Source organism: Catharus ustulatus, chromosome 2 (genome assembly GCF_009819885.2).
Source record: "Catharus ustulatus isolate bCatUst1 chromosome 2, bCatUst1.pri.v2, whole genome shotgun sequence".
Taxonomy (NCBI): Eukaryota; Metazoa; Chordata; class Aves; order Passeriformes; family Turdidae; genus Catharus; species Catharus ustulatus.
The window spans coordinates 119,581,333-119,592,375 of NC_046222.1; the positions used below are offsets into that span (position 1 = coordinate 119,581,333).

The following is an 11,043-nucleotide window of genomic DNA, read 5'->3' on the forward strand; positions in this document are numbered from 1 at the left end:
AATACCTAACTGTGAAACCAAAACAAAGGGCAACTTGCTCTGTCTCTCAGAAAGTGAATCACCACTGAGGTTTTAACTACAAAGTAAAATAGGAACTTGTTCATTCAAGCACTGAAGAAGCCTCTTTTGAGTCATCCTTTCATTCTGCATTTCAGATTGCAGGAAGCAAAGACCTGTGCCTACATCCACAAGTACAAATATGAGCAGACATTCACAGGAATTAAGACAAACAAATCAATATGAAGTTGATGCAGCCAAGTTTATTAAAACCGTGCTCAATGAAAATGTTCTCCTCATTCAGCACCAAGGTGGCTTTCATTTCCTCTGTCTCATGTACTTAAAAAGTACAGTCATTATTTAGAATATTATACTTTTCAGAAAGACAATGTTCCTGTTCAGGAACATAACAGCAGCCTCAGGGAGTTCCATCACACAGATACAGCCACTCACTTACTCTACAACAGCTATGCTGTCTATTGCCCTGGGAGTCAAGCCCTAAAAAGCCACAAAACCAATTTCTGATTGCAGTAAAATGAGATTTATTTTGTGTCACTTTGTTCCCTTTATTGTTTGGTGGTGCAATAGTTATTTATATGTTAATCTTGATGAATATGAGATGACATTAAAAAAATGAATGCAAATGATACTTTAAGAAACTGAAAATTAAAAATAAATTAAAATCCACAGCTTAAGTTGAATTTCTGTAGAAATACAGGCTACACTCCAAGCTACCATCAACCTTTCTTTACATGTAGGATTTTGAGAACATTTACTATGTAATAGTGACTTTATTCAGCAAGAGCTCTCCAACAGTGTATCTACTGCTATGTTGTCCCATTAATTTTTCACAGCATCCTCTTTTGATATCCCTCCATCTCAGATCTTAACAACCCATACAAAGTATTCAGACCACAGGCCATACCTCCCAAGCACCACCACACATTGTCACACAGCATGACCAACAACAAACCATCTCATTAAAAGATTTATGTTCCTTTAGCAACTCACTCTTTGATTAAACTCTGCTTTTGGCACATTTAAGTCTATAAATTCCCCTATTTGCAAGTATCAAATTAAAAAAAAAATCATAAAAGATGTGGCACTATATAAGCTAAAACTGCATATGTAGTTAAGTGATAAAATGAATATTAAGAATGCATAGATCATAGGAATTCTCCAGGCACAACAGAAATAAAACTGAGGGGATCTGACACAACAGAAATAAAACTGAGGGGATCTGAGTCTTGTGAAGAACTCCAGCTCCTAATTCTGCACCCATCCTTGGTGTGTACACCAAGATATTTCTAGGGAAAGCTGCATAATCATGGGTCACATTCCTGATTCCATGTCATCACCAATTTACCACAGTCCTTCTTAACAAGGATGAGAAAGGTGAGGAATTCTACCCAATGCAGTCATTAAAGGATGTATGCCAGCTATCCTGCCCCCAGGCAGCTCTTGGAATTCCAGAAGGAAATCCTCAGGTTGCTTTCTTACCTTCTGCAAAATAGAATCCTCAAAGATCCTCAAACTCAAGGAGCTTCCTGCAGTATCTCATTTCTCCTACCCAATTCACACTGTAATTTGACCCAGCTTTATTAGCCTCATAAAGTAATAGTAAGGAATTTAGGGGACTAAACAGCAATTTTTGGCAAGAGAAAAACAAAACTTGGGGGAAAGGAAATCTCCCTCTTTAATTGTTCCAAGACTCTTGAAGGATTAGGGTACAAAGGAGTAAAAATATTTCCCATCACTCCTTCATCCACTGCCAATATTCACATAATAAATGAAGATTGCTTTTTTTTTGTATTTTTAATACTACACACAGAAGGATTTTATGGGTCCAGCATGAGAAACCTCACAAACATTTACTGTTAAAGGACAGAGAACTATTTTTTTGCCCTCAGTTTTTACCCAAAGTGCTTTCATAACATGTTGGACCCAAAAATCAGGAAGATGGTGTCACATCTGCCCTTGCTGCTCTCGTGGCAAGAGGGAGACATTGGAAAGAATGCAAACACTTCTTACATCCCAGAGGATGTGCATCAGCACTTCCACAGCTGGAACTCATCCTGCACAACTCCTGCTTACTGGTATTCAATTACTTTTAAAAATCAAATTTCATTACAAAACAAACAAACAATAAACAGCAAAAAAAGGTGAGAACTCATGGATAAACAGAGATGCTTATGTGATAAACACAAATCCATCCCTCTGCCACTGAAACCTTTGGAATATCCACATGAGCACATCCCAAATTTCTTACTTTTGGAGACACTCATGGAACCATCTCCTTCCAGGCAAATTAAACCAAAGCAACAGGAAATCCTATTTTAATCATGATTTGCATCAGCACCCAATAAACTGTGATTGAAATGAATCTTGTTTTGTGTTTATACTTTGTGGTTTCATAAAGAAGACACAGAATAACCACCAGTCTCTCTGCCTTTATTGCTATTGAATATTTTACAATGTGAGCAGTTTGTGTAAGCATATGTTATGTTTTCCAACATTTTTATTATAAAACCATAAAAGTTTCCAATTATTCTAAGAAGGCATGAATTCCTGATGCTATTGAAGTACAGTTGAAGGGTGAATAGGAGTTTTATTTAAATAATAAATGCATTTAAAATGGACTTCGGATGTTGAATGCTAAGAAAATGCCCTCTCCACATTTCTGGCATTTAAACAATTCATCAAGATCAAGATGTTCCCTTATTAATTATTTCATTTTTATATCTTCTATGATTTCTGGATACCCCATTAATGAGTCAAGCATTAACTTGGACTAACCAAAAAACCTGAAAGTGATACAAAGTCCGTGTCCTGCAATCCTCCATCACTAACTTTCCCAGAACCTTCCTTGTTTTGACTCTAACATTTGGTCAAATCTGAAAAACTAACTTTGTTTCGCTACTAAGTTTAAGTCTTAACTTAAATTGTTATTTTCTTTTTAAAATGAGGATTAAATAAAAACTCTTCCTTTCCTGCTCCACTCTTACTCCCCACCTCTCCCAAACACAAGTCTCCATCCTTCCTGGAGTTATGGCTGCTGAATAAGAGTTCTGGGGTAAAGAAAGACTATTTAGGATTAAACTTACCCATCACCTACTGCTGTGAGCTGCACCATGCTGAACTACTTGGTCCAGGTGAGCAGGTGGCATGCAAGGACCAACAGACAGGAAGACACTCATGTTACATGGAATATTCAGGTAATTTAGATAATAAATATTTGCCCAGTACCAGGTAAATCAGGTTTTCCAAGAGGTTAAGGTCTGTTGAAGTTTCTCAAGGAACAGCCATATGCTCCATGTGAATGCTTATTCTCCTTTCCCCTCTGCAACACTAAAATGCACAACTCAACTGCTGATAGGCTCTTAAATAAGAAGAATCCTGCCTTTCTTATAAATTAACATATTTACTTTATCTTAGAGTCATTCTCAAGATGCTGAATCATTTTAAAGCTGGCAGAATAACCCTGCTCAAACATATTCATCATGGCAAATTTCAGTAGGACTAAGAATTAAGCTACTGATATCAACACCTCAAAATAATAATGAAAAAGATAACCAGGTAATCTTCCTTTTGGTATTGCCACTATCATAGCCTAGACCACATAAAAATGGTCTAGAAAACACAAATGAAGTGATCACAGACTGACCTGGAGGTTCTTTGGTTACAAAATCATACAACACAGCACACATTTTCATTCCCCCGTTCTCTAGGCATGTTAAACACATGCAAAGAGACAATTTCTGTCCTCTAATTGCCTCTGTTTCCCTGGAATATAAAAGGCTTGGACTTTATTTTTCAGCAAGTATGATACTATCCTTTTCCCTTTGCTTTGTTTGCTGTGTAACTCATAAAAAACCAAGCAGGATGTGAAGTACAGCCACACTTCCTAGCTTCTTCTGCCCTCAAGAAAAAACACAGGCAATTCCAAAACCTCACCAATAAAATAAAAACTGGAATTTGGAGGTTTAAAAGAAATGGATCCTCCTTTCAGTATCCCAGAAGGAAGCTGCCATATCCTATTTTTTTGCCTGATTTTCCCATCAGCTGCAGATCCCTGGGTGCAGCAGGACAAGGGACAGTTTGTGATCATTGTGCTCAGCTCCTATTTTCAAAAGTCACCTTTTGACTCTCTGTGTACCTAAACAGCCCTCAGGTTTAACAGCAAGTACCTCTTTTGTACACCCAGGTACTAAAAAATGAGAACACCATGGCCTGGAGCAGCTGCCACATCAAACCCCAAACAATGTGATCCTGTGAAGGATGAGAACCAGCCATGCAAGAACAAGATCTAACTTTTATTTCCTTTTCTGTCACCAACTTTTGCCTCTCAGTGCCATACAGTGGCAAGGGAACCAAGTTACTGCCAAGTTACCAACTTCACAAAAACGTGCCACAGCTCCATAACAACAAAATTGGCATTTCCAGAGCTGTGGTGCCATCATTTTATTTTCTATCCCACCCCCAGTTCTCCCCAATGAACCCCACATTCCACAGTTCTGGCATGAAAGCACCTCAGTGAACAAAGTGAAGAACTGCTACAAGTGTGAATATTTCAGTGTTCAGCTCTCTTGGGGAGACATAAAATGGTCTGGGTAAAACATTTTGGCAACATCTGGCATCAAATAAGCAAATGAAAGAACTCCATCAGCAGCTTTTTCTCCTTGCTCTTGGAATCCTCTTGCTTAGAAAAGCAGTTAAGTTGTTTTACATTTTGTACAGCACTGAGCTGTGGCAAAATAAACCCCTCTGAGACTTCTAATTTTTAAACCTACAGACTCTTTGAACAGGTGAGAAGTGAAGTAACCAGCTGCTGCTGCTGCAAGGGAAGTAACATTTGCAACATTTTTAATTTCACACAAAAAAAAATTGCATTTGGTCTTACTTAGACCAAAATAAAAATATTAATCTGCTTTACAGTAAGCTTTCACATATGTGCCAGTTTTGCAGAGGCAACATTTGGCTCCCAGACCACGACATAATATTCTGAAATACAATTTGGACTGCTTCATTCAGGACATTAGCATGGCCATTAGAACAGGCAGTTCCACTGCCACACTGGTGGTTCTGTGATTATTCACCCTCAGCCACTAACACAGGGCTTAATTTCACCAAAGAGTTACTGTTTTCCAGGAAATTGAATTGCTCCTCCACACTCCCAAACTTGGTAATAATCAGAATTATTAGGGCTTTATTAGAGCACTGCATTTACAGCACAGAAAAAATACAGTTGGAAAGCAAAATTCTGAAGAAGAAATAACAGCTTCCAGAAGATTAACCATTTTATAAGACTAAAGCATTTAAAATAAATTAAATTCATATTTCATTCATTCTAAACTCCTTTCACTCCTATCATGGAAGACTGCAAGGGCTTAGTTTTAAAATACTATTTTTATTTAACCCAAATATTACAAATTGTATTAAGAGTACAAATCAAAGCTGTAAGTACTTAATACCAGCTTGACTTTCTACATGCCAAAGTGAAATTTCCAAATATAAAATAAAATCCCCACCAACCCTAACAACAACAATGTACTCAAAATGTGAAGAATTATTGGGTTTTCTATCAGGACATGGGAAATGGTAACAAGAAAAATTTCAGCCCAGCAAAACACAAAAGCACAGATTAAAAAACCCACTGGGGAGATCAGTGAGAAATTATCTGAGCCTCCAAAATCTCAGTGCAGCACAACAGCCACTTCTTTACCCTGTGATTTCCCATATTCACCCTGACTGAGCTCTGCCTTTCACCACTGAACTGGAGAGTATGTAAAGAAAACACAGTAAAACCTACACTGAAGTTTTCCTGTGGATACTTTAATTATGAGATGACAAGGAAATAAGTGGTGACAGTCCAGAGTAAAAATACACTGTACAGGTCATAAAATAAACAGAAAATAGAACATACATGAGAAAAATAATTAGAATTATTTTGAATAGATTATGTGAAATGTTTGGGGGATTTTTTTTTTCCTTCAGAAATTTTTGAAAGCTTGAATGCAATGATTGTATATGTGATTACACAGAGACTCAGAAAAGGATAAATCTGCAATTTCACTTGATAGAAAATGCACTCAAAATGCGTTTGCTGGTGCTGGACACTGTAGCAATGACAGAATCTGGAAACACACGTAAAGATGGATTTCTGATACAATCACAACTTGTTTCCTGTTTTGGTGTAATCCATAAAATTCACACATGCAGCTAACAGGGACTGACCAGGACTGCTCCAGCTGCAGAAGCTATCTCACTTCAGCCACACATCCAAATACAGCTAAAGGGATATAACCCCAGAGCACAGGCAGCCCATAAACAGATTATATCCCACAGAGGACAGGGAACAACCTGTGAGAGCACTCACAGTGTGGAGAGCAGCAAGATATGTGGCTATCCTAAGCCATAACTGTTACAATTCTCATTAAACCATCCACACTAGTGAAATTTTGAGCAAGAGCATGCTTGAGAATATAATTAGGACCTAACTAAATGGTCATCACGTTTTTTGTAAAAACTAAGAAAGGATTTTTTTTAGTTAAAAATAAAATTGAGACATCCAGCATACTCTGAGAATGACCTACAGCTTCTTGCTCTCCTCCACAGGATCTTGGCCCAAGTGTTTTCCAACATCCAGAACATAATGATCATGTCCCCTGTTCCTGGGATCTGTTTAATGGAATGCACACAAACCTACTCCAAAGAGGGACAAGGACAAAAAAAATGAATCTTGCCTGGGTAGTTCTCAAGTGCAAATTGGAAAAAAAAATTGGAAAAAAATTTAAAAGTCAACAAAACAGCAATTCATTCACTTTTAAGGATTTCATATAGTGTCTCGTATTAGGAAGAAATTATTTACTGTGAGACTGGTGAGGTACTGGAACAAGGTGCCCAGAGAAGCTGTGGCTGTCCCTGGATCCCTGGAAGTGCCCAAGGCCAGGCTGGATGAGGCTTTGAACAGTCTGGGATAGTGGAAGCTGTCCCTGCTAATGGCAGGGGTGGGAACAAGATGATTTTTGAAGTTCCTTCCAACTAAAACCATTCTGTGATTCTCCCTCCCTAAACCACAGCAGTCATTCACTCAGACAAAACTGCAAAAAGGGACTAAAAACTTCAGCAACACTAGATTAAAAATATAAGCAAATACTGTGACCTGTCTCTAAAATAACGTATCACCATAGCAGATTAAAGAAAATATTTAATAAATTATATTTTTAAAAGAGCAATAAGCCGCATAGACAATTATCACACAAACGTGTTAACTACTCAAATTGCTGTATTGTTAATTGACGACTCCGGCGTGGTGGGAGCGAGGGAAAGCCATGGAGTGCTCCATGAGACCCGGGACATGTGGCAATACCCGGGGATAAAACCAGCGCTTGATTTATTATTGTTTACACACATCCCCAGCAGGGCCTCTGGGCAGTGTCAAGTCTCAGCTCCTAATTGCGGCCGCGTAAACACCCGGCAACCCTGGGCCTGCCTGTGGGGAAGGTGTCTGCTCACAGCACCGGTGTCTGCTCACAGCACCGCAACCCTGGGCCTGCCTGTGGGGAAGGTGTCTGCTCACAGCACCGGTGTCTGCTCACAGCACCGCAACCCTGGCCGGCCTGTGGGGAAGGTGTCTGCTCACAGCACCGCAACCCTGGCCGGCCTGTGGGGATGGTGTCTGCTCACAGCACCCCGCAACCCTGGCCGGCCTATGGGGAAGGTGTCTGCTCACAGCCCAGCCGGGAGAGCGCGGGCTCACAGCGGCAAGGAGCCACAAGCGAGGCAAAGCCCAGCGCGGCCCAGCACCGCCCGGGCCCGGCTCCGCTCCCCGCCACCGCGGGGGGAGCATCCCCCAGAGCGGGGCAGGGCCGGGGGCACCTCCGCGTGCCCTCCCCGCGGGCAGGGCAGGTGTGCAGGGACCGCAGGAGGGACGGGAGGACAGCGCGGTGCAGCTGCCGCGCCGCTCCGGCCCCGCCGTGCTGGAGCCCCCCGGAGCGCCCCCCGATTCCTCCCCCCCCGCCTCCGAGGAGCGGCCAGCACGGCGCTGCCCCTTTAAGCACCGCGTCGCCTCCTCTCCTCTCCCTCCTTCTTTCCTTCCCCCCCTCCATCCCATCGCCCCCATCTCCTTCCTCCTCCTCCTCCTCCGCGCGGACCCGCGCGCGCTCCCGCGTCCCCTCCCCGCGCGCGCCCCCGCCGGGACACAACGGGCGCACGGCGGCCGTTCCAGAACCTTCCTCGCCTCGCTCCCCCCCCCACCCCTCCCCGCTTTTCCCCTCCTTCCCCTCCTTCCCCTCCCCGCGCCCGCCACCGCCCCTTAAACCCCCCGGTCCGTGCGAGCGGCGGCGCAGCGCGGGTGCCCCTTTCTCCCCTCGCCGCCGCCGCCCAGCTCGCCCCTTCCCCAGCCGCTCTCCCGCTTCCCCGGTGCGGCCGTGCCCGGGCGGCGGGCGCGCCGTGATGGACGGCGGGGCTGGAGCGGGGTTTGAGTGACAGCGCTTACCTCGGGTGCCAATCTTCGTCACACTGACAAGCGGCTGCAGCAATCGGGACCCGCACCGCCGCCGCGCGCGTCACCGCGCGCCGCCGCGCCCGGCCAATCGCCGCCCGCGCCGCCCCCGACGCCACGGCGCGCCTCATCAATATTCATCATTGGGGGCGGGGCTTGGGCGCACCGCCCCTCCGCATTGGGGCCGCCCGGCTCGCTCTCATGAATATGCATGAAGGGGCGGGGAAAGCATGGAGGGTGAGGCCACGCCCCTCGCCGTGTGTGAGGCGGGGGGGTGAAACCACTGCTGGGAATGGGGGGAGGAGGGAGGTACCAAGTGGCTCCGCCATGAGGGGAAGGTGGCGGCCGGTATGGCCGGTTCGTGCCGCGGTCCCTCGGGCAGCGTTTGATGCTCGCCCTGGGATCGCCTCAGGGCGCTGCTCCCCGGGCTTGCGGAGCCTCTTGCCTCGGATGTCGGAGCTGCGAGTCCCGCGGGAGCCGCCTGGTGCGGGCGGCGGTCGCCCCGGGGAGCCCCGAGTGCGGGAGCCGCGCTGGAGGCTCCTCACGGGCCGTGCCAGGAACTTCTGCTCCGGCCTGTGCGGGGTGGAACTGCCCGGCTGATCTTTGTGACCCTTCCAGCCCCAAAGCTGCGCCTCCTGCTCTCCCCAGACCCCTAAACTGCGGGATCTGAGTGGGGGCAGACCTGCTCTGTCCCTCAGGGTGGTGCCCATGGATCAGGGGCTGCTCAGGATCCTGCCCATGGATCAGGGACTGCTCAGGACCCTGCCCATGGATCAGGAGCTGCTCAGGATCCTGCCCATGGATCAGGAGCTGCTCAGGATCCTGCCCATGGATCAGGGGCTGCTCAGGATCCTGCCCCCCATGGATCAGGGGCTGCTCAGGATCCTGCCCATGGATCAGGGCTGCTCAGGATCCTGCCCATGGATCAGGGGCTGCTCAGGATCCTGCCCCCCATGGATCAGGGGCTGCTCAGGATCCTGCCCCCCATGGATCAGGGGCTGCTCAGGATCCTGCCCCCCATGGATCAGGGACTGCTCAGGATCCTGCCCATGGATCAGGGGCTGCCCAGGATCCTTCCCATGGATCAGGGACTGCTCAGGTCCCTGCCCATGGATCAGGGGCTGCTTGTGTCCTGCCATGCCCTGAAATAAAGATGCTGACCGCACATGGGGTTTTTTTCTGTACCGAAACTCCACTTGGGAGGAATCAGTGCTGTCACGGTTTCTTCCCCTATGAGTTACCACTGTTAACTATTCCCCCTTTCCCTAAACCATTCCTATATAAGGGGCAGGAAAGTGTCAGGAATGTGCTTTCAGACGGGTGCCCTGTGGCTTGGCCGTTTTGCTGTCAGGATATTTAAAAAGTGTCTCTGCTGTGCAAAAGGGCTGGATTGCCTTTGAGTCATGCATGTCACAGGTGGAGATCGATCTCCACCTTGTTCCTCCTTCTCAAGGCTTCTGAAAGATCGTCCCCACAACCCCTCCCTGGCTTTGAGAGCAAAGGTTTGCAAGGGGAGGAAGAAGGTGACACATAAAAAGTAAATCTCATTTTAGGAAGCTCAGTTTAAACCCAAAGCAGTTTTACTTTCAGGTCTTTTAGTCCCTCTGCAAAGCCACCACTGGGAATCTACTTGATCCATCCTGTAAACTGGGAATACCCTACAATTTTTCATGCTCAGTGTCTCTCTTCCTGGTTTAACAGGAGCAAGCCAGCTATTATTTCTTTGTTTGTTTGTTTTATATAACACTTTCCTGGGCCAGGCCACTTTTTAAAGAACTGGCAATAGAAACAGGTCCTTAAATGTTCCTTCAAGCCAGTCTGCCCTCAGTGCTGTGCGTCACTGCTGTGTCCAGGCCCTGCTCAGCCAACAGTTGCTTCAGGAATCTTGTCACCCTGTGCACACTGCCACCATTTGTCCACTGACAAAACAGTTGCTCTGTCCCCTCTCCAGACTGCCTGGAGCCTTCACGGGAGTTCCTTTCCAAGCCATTTTTCCCTGCACAGTCTCAACCACATGGACATCAGGCTTGTGAGCAGAGAGGGAACTTCTGCACCAAGCAGGGAGGGTGGAACTGAACTGTGTTAATCCAGAGTGCTCAGATGGGTAAATCATGGCTCAGTGTTAATGGGAATGATTTATTTTAAAAGATGAGGGAAAAAAAACCCCAACCAACTCTTAGTTTGTCTCATTCACAAGAGCCTCTTTCCCTGTTTCTGCTCCTGTGCTGTGCAACACCTCTCCTACAGTTCTGTGGCCAGGTTGGCTGCTTCTAGCACAAGTTTCAGCTCTCATTATCCCTGACACATTCATTAGTGACACATTCACTAAACAGTGCTTAAAATTAACTGCTTCCCATGTCCAGACCTGCCTCTTCTTCAAATTTGATTCTCCCTGCAACCCCTTTGTTCTCCTTGTGCCTCGCCTGCACTTCTTTGGATAGGAGTTCACTGATTTCTTCTGAGAGCAAACAGATTAAATTAAAACTAATTTAGTTTCTGTTTAATCTCTCCTCCCAGTGATCTTCAAAGACTTTCTTAATGCC

The 11,043-nt window shown here is 45.6% G+C and overlaps 1 protein-coding gene across 2 annotated transcripts in view; it reads right to left on the reverse strand.

Moving 5' to 3' along the window:
* The window catches only part of PKNOX1 (PBX/knotted 1 homeobox 1), a 39,981-nt gene extending 31,401 nt beyond the window's left edge, over positions 1-8,580 (reverse strand). Inside the window, exon 1 of one of the 2 annotated variants that reach the window (XM_033051521.1) lies at positions 8,495-8,580. The gene's annotated coding sequence lies outside the window, so the exon portion shown is untranslated. Of the gene's footprint in view, positions 1-3,101; positions 6,756-8,494 lie in introns of those variants that run through there. The other variant, XM_033051520.1, reaches the window with a different exon arrangement.
* Positions 8,581-11,043: the final 2,463 nt, after the last annotated feature.